The sequence below is a fragment of the Rattus norvegicus genome, chromosome 4 (genome assembly GCF_036323735.1).
Source record: "Rattus norvegicus strain BN/NHsdMcwi chromosome 4, GRCr8, whole genome shotgun sequence".
In the NCBI taxonomy this organism is placed as follows: Eukaryota; Metazoa; Chordata; class Mammalia; order Rodentia; family Muridae; genus Rattus; species Rattus norvegicus.
This window is the reverse complement of record NC_086022.1, coordinates 158,245,508-158,251,710: the sequence shown is the minus strand read 5'-3', so window position 1 is coordinate 158,251,710 and position 6,203 is coordinate 158,245,508. Positions and strand designations below refer to the sequence as shown.

Sequence of the window (6,203 nt, the reverse complement as noted above, 5' to 3'; positions counted from 1 at the left end):
ATCCCACCAACAATGGAGGAGTGTTCCTCTTTCTCCACATCCTCGCCAGCATCTGCTGTCACCTGAGTCTTTGATCTTAGCCATTCTCACTGGTGTGAGGTGAAATCTCAGGGTTGTTTTGATTTGCATTTCCCTTATGACTAAAGATGTTGAACATTTCTTTAGGTGTTTCTCAGCCATTCGGCATTCCTCAGCTGTGAATTCTTTGTTTAGCTCTGAACCCCATTTTTTAATAGGGTTATTTGTTTCCCTGCGGTCTAACTTCTTGAGTTCTTTGTATATTTTGGATATAAGGCCTCTATCTGTTGTAGGATTGGTAAAGATCTTTTCCCAATCTGTTGGTTGCCATTTTGTCCTAACCACCGTGTCCTTTGCCTTACAGAAGCTTTGCAGTTTTATGAGATCCCATTTGTCGATTCTTGATCTTAGAGCATAAGCCATTGGTGTTTTGTTCAGGAAATTTTTTCCAGTGCCCATGTGTTCCAGATGCTTCCCTAGTTTTTCTTCTATTAGTTTGAGTGTGTCTGGTTTGATGTGGAGGTCCTTGATCCACTTGGACTTAAGCTTTGTACAGGGTGATAAGCATGGATCGATCTGCATTCTTCTACATGTTGACCTCCAGTTGAACCAGCACCATTTGCTGAAAACGCTATCTTTTTTCCATTGGATGGTTTTGGCTCCTTTGTCAAAAATCAAGTGACCGTATGTGTGTGGGTTCATTTCTGGGTCTTCAATTCTATTCCATTGGTCTATCTGTCTGTCTCTGTACCAATACCATGCAGTTTTTATCACTATTGCTCTGTAATACTGCTTGAGTTCAGGGATAGTGATTCCCCCTGAAGTCCTTTTATTGTTGAGGATAGCTTTAGCTATCCTGGGTTTTTTGTTATTCCAGATGAATTTGCAAATTGTTCTGTCTAACTCTTTGAAGAATTGGATTGGTATTTTGATGGGGATTGCATTGAATCTGTAGATTGCTTTTGGTAAAATGGCCATTTTTACTATATTAATCCTGCCGATCCATGAGCATGGGAGATCTTTCCATCTTCTGAGGTCTTCTTCAATTTCTTTCCTCAGTGTCTTGAAGTTCTTATTGTACAGATCTTTTACTTGCTTGGTTAAAGTCACACCGAGGTACTTTATATTATTTGGGTCTATTATGAAGGGTGTCGTTTCCCTAATTTCTTTCTCGGCTTGTTTCTCTTTTGTATAGAGGAAGGCAACTGATTTATTTGAGTTAATTTTATACCCAGCCACTTTGCTGAAGTTGTTTATCAGCTTTAGTAGTTCTCTGGTGGAACTTTTGGGATCACTTAAATATACTATCATGTCATCTGCAAATAGTGATATTTTGACTTCTTCTTTTCCGATCTGTATCCCCTTGATCTCCTTTTGTTGTCTGATTGCTCTGGCTAGAACTTCAAGAACTATATTGAATAAGTAGGGAGAGAGTGGGCAGCCTTGTCTAGTCCCTGATTTTAGTGGGATTGCTTCAAGTTTCTCTCCATTTAGTTTAATGTTAGCAACTGGTTTGCTGTATATGGCTTTTACTATGTTTAGGTATGGGCCTTGAATTCCTATTCTTTCCAGGACTTTTATCATGAAGGAGTGTTGAATTTTGTCAAATGCTTTCTCAGCATCTAATGAAATGATCATGTGGTTCTGTTCTTTCAGTTTGTTTATATGATGGATCACGTTGATGGTTTTCCGTATATTAAACCATCCCTGCATGCCTGGGATGAAGCCTACTTGATCATGGTGGATGATTGTTTTGATGTGCTCTTGAATTCGGTTTGCCAGAATTTTATTGAGTATTTTTGTGTCGATATTCATAAGGGAAATTGGTCTGAAGTTCTCTTTCTTTGTTGTATCTTTGTGTGGTTTAGGTATAAGAGTAATTGTGGTTTCGTAGAAGGAATTCGGTAGTGCTCCATCTGTTTCAATTTTGTGGAATAGTTTGGATAATATTGGTATGAGGTCTTCTATGAAGGTTTGATAGAATTCTGCACTAAACCCGTCTGGACCTGGGCTCTTTTTGGTTGGGAGAAAATAAACTCTTAACAGAGAAAACAAATACAAATGCACAGCAACTCATGCCTTCCAGGCAGCCAGGCAGAGCCAAGTATTTCTCAGAGTAACCACCAGGGGGCAGTTAACTCATGGCAGAGAAGTCTTTCAAAGGTTCAGTTAAACAAGCTTCCAAATCAAACTCATCCTCCACTAGGCAGTCCACATGTCTGACTTTGGTGGGTGTGCCAGCATATACATCAGAGTTATCCTGTGAACTTGTCTAGGACTCAAAGCTGCTTTCTGTGAATTCTGTCTCCATTTCCTCAAGATCTACAGGTTGTATTTCTTGCAAATCACACCCTTCTTCAGCAGGAGGATCCCAAAAATGCAAAGCCATCTTCCAGAGTTCAATCTGTTGGTCCCATGACCGCCGGCTATACTTCTTAAATTCGTTGGGGCTCCTGGGATGGATTCCAGGTTGTCACAGGTGTCTGGGCACCTCTTTAATGTATCGATCATAGGCCATAGCATTCTTCCCATCGTTGATCTGCTTCTGCCTTCTCAAGACACTTTCATCTGTCTCCACATCAGCAGACACTGAAGACACAGACTCCTTTGAATCAGAACTTCCTGAAGATGATTTTCTCCCTCTCTTCCAAAGTCATTTATGACTAGCTTTCTTTTGTACCTTGCAATCTCTTTGTTAACTCTGGTCCTCATTTCATCTTCTTCAACTGTGTTTGCCCAGTCAGAACATCTAGAACGGGGCTTACAGCCTTCAGGAGTTGTAAAGCTTTCAGGTCCGCAGTCTGGAGCTCTTCTTCTTCCAAGACCTCAGGCTTCCGGTTTCTTCCCTCTGCTCTGCGCTTCGGTCCGAGACTCCATCTCGCAGGGGACCGCGGGCTCGCAGCGACTCCCATAACAGGGTGGGCTTCTAGGTCTGCAGGCCATGGCAGCAGTGATTTGAAGGAGAGCTCAGCAGTAAGAACCTCACCGGCGACAGCACAGAAGGGCCATTATAAAATTCTTAAGAAACTAAACACAACAAAGACACATCTCACATAATAAAGAGAATATATAAAAAGCCCACAAACACTTAACAGAGAGAAACCTCCAAGCACTTCCACTGAAAAATGATACTAGTATGTTGACTTTCTCCATTTCTGTTCAACATGGGCTTGACCAAAAGGAGACAATAAAGGGAATGCAAGAGGGAAAGGGAGAAAAGAAATCAAAGTCTCCTCGAGTAAATGGTATAATTATATACATATAAAGTCCTAAAGATTGACTCACAAAACTATTACAGCTCATAAACTTGCTCATCAAAGCAGAATGATACAAAGTTAGCACACGAAAAGCAGTAGCAAAAAAAAAAAAAAGAAAAAAAAGAAAAGCAGTAGTGTTTAGATATTTCAGTGGTAAGCCTTCTAATAGAGAAATCAGGGAAACAATTCCATTCACCATAGCTTCAAAACACCGTGGATTAAATCTAACCAACAAGAGATTGGTATATAAGCTCCTTTTTGTTGTCATTGATATTGTTATAAAAACAATGTACAGTGAAAGCCAGAGACTGAAAAAACATGCGCATATTTTAAATTTCCAAATTGAGATATGTGTGTGACATCCATCTGCCAAAGTTTTAGCGGAATCAGACCACGAGGGTTAATTCCCACCTGAGGAGGGTGGTGAAATTGAACACAATTCTGGCAACGTAATACCACATCATGAGCTGCAGCTCTAGAGATTTTAAATTTTTATTGAAGAGTAAAAGCAGGAACATGAAACTTTTGATGAAATTCTCTAGCGAGATCAACTGGAGCCGCATGAAAAATAAACTCTCTATGAGTACTAGCATCCACCAAGGCGTTATTGCTGGCCATGGGACCAGGCAAATTAGTATGGGCTCGAATATGTTGTATGAAAAATTTATTTTTTCTAGCCCAAATCAATTTTTGTAATTCTGAAAGAATTTGACATACAGTACTAGTCGACCTAATTGGCCCTGCAATTTCAAGTGAGCGCATAGCATTAACTACAGAAGCAGAATCCTAAATTAAATTAAAAGAATCATGAAGTCTTTTAAAAACTTAAGCTGAGAATCCCCTTTCAGGACCTCAGTAGCAGCCCTTTATCAAACTGTCTCAGTGGGCTAAAGGCCCATGGAAAAGAAAACATTAATCTTGACCTTGGCCACAGCCTCCAGTTGGAGTAAGCTGAAGAGCCGGTGCCAAGACTTTCTCCTTTTATCATCCTAGAGTAAAGCCTGTTCTGTCTGGCAAAACAAAGTTACTCACAGTCTGCTGTAGACTTTTTCTGAAACTACTTCAGGGGCTCCCCTGTCCCCAAACCTGGGGCATTTTGACCATAGGGGCAGGAACTGGCTGCTGAGGGGATAGGATCAAAGGCACTCTCCATGTTAATGATGACCAACGGGAAAGGTAACTTAATGTTGGAGATCAACTCCTCTCTTGGAATAAGGCCAACAGATAAGGTAGGCTCCCTTAAAGAACTTCTCTTAATGAACACTCTCCTTCTGTGAGCAAGTGTTGAAGGTCAGGCCACTAAAGGCAGCAACTGGAATTTTTTTTCTCTGACCCTGTTCTTTGAGGGATGGATAAATTCCTTTCTTGTTCTTGTTTTCCTTAGAGTCCTCCCCCGCCTCACTCTCAGTCTTTTCAGATCGTTCCTCCTGTAGCATTTCTAACACAGCCTGTCCCTTTTCTATAGCCTGCTGACAGCATTTCTGATTTTCTAGGCAGCTACGCACTAAGCGCCATACTGGCTGAACCCCCGCCTTCAAGGTTCTTTGCTCCTAAGCAAAATCTAAAACCTTCCCCAGCTTATCCCAGCTGTCCACCGTGAGATTCCCAGAGACAGCAAATCAAGGTGCAATGGCATCGCATTCACTAAGAAATCTCTCTATAGTGCTTCTTTTTATCCTAAGCCTTTTTCTTTCAAACACCTCTTGAAGAGCCAGAAAAATTGGGTGAGACTGATAAGTCTCCATGCTCACTGTAGTGGCTCCTCAGCTAGTTTCGCTCCCCCCTACACAGGCACAGATAAAACACTATGTTTCAAAAAATAATGTTGGCTATAAACCAACACACCGCCACTAGAGCAGGGTCCATAAAATTAAATTTCCTACTCACTACACTAGCTCCATACCCGGAGGCCTTATCTAGAGAACTTTTATTTACGAGCGGTTTTACGAGCAGGGTGAGCTGGCATGTTTGTTTACACACGATCTTGTAGCTCATCATTAGTGGGCTCTTCCCAGCAAATGCACTCATGCCCAGGACGGTGGCAATTCAAACAGTAACAACACCACCACACAAAAAGGGTGAAAGGCAAAAGTGCTAGTTCAACTCACAGGGGATCAATTGGGGAAAACAACATTGCTGTGTTCCACAAACCTTTTTGCCTCTAACCCAAGGCTTTCATTGTCTCTGCTTACTCCAGAGAACCTTATTGTCCCTACTTGGGAACTTTATAGTCCCTTTACCCGGGAGCTTTATAGTCCCTTGTCCAGGAGCTTTATAGTCCCTCACCCCGGAGCTTTATTGTCCCTTATCCAGGAGCTTTATTGTCCCTTATCCAGGAGCTTTATTGTCCCTTATCCGGGAGCTTTATTGTCCCATCTGGGACCTTACCGAAGTTGCCATCCTGAGGCTGAAGAGTTCTGAATCCACGAGGATGTCCTCGGGTGTCCGTACAGGCCACCATTTGTAATTCCCACCTTGTCCAGCAAGGAAGACGCAACACCATTGGATTCTTCTCAACAGCCTTTATTGCAGGAACACCTCATTGTTGATACAGGGACCCCGAGCAACAAAGGCACTAGCCTTATATACAAAACAGGCTAATGCTGTGTAATTGTCCTCTAGGGATTGGTGGAGCATGAAATACCTCATTAGCATGAATATCACTCCAGCCTGATAGCTGCCGGAGAAATGCCAACACATGCGCTTTGTGGGTGTTTACCACAAACGACCACTGGATGTCAGCGCCATCTTTTTATCTATATGTGCCACTCCCTACAGCTCTTCCTAGAGGTTCTGAGTTCAATTTCCAGCAGCCACATGGTGGCTCATGACTATCTGTAATGGAATCTGATGCCCTCTTCTGGTGTGTCTAAGATGGCTACAGTGTTTGTGTGTGTGTGTGTGTGTGTGTGTATTATGTAATTATTC

The 6,203-nt window shown here is 42.0% G+C and overlaps 1 pseudogene; it reads right to left on the bottom strand.

Moving 5' to 3' along the window:
- Positions 1–2,049: 2,049 nt before the first annotated feature.
- Positions 2,050–2,961, bottom strand: Slbp-ps1 (stem-loop binding protein, pseudogene 1; annotated as a pseudogene).
- Positions 2,962–6,203: the final 3,242 nt, after the last annotated feature.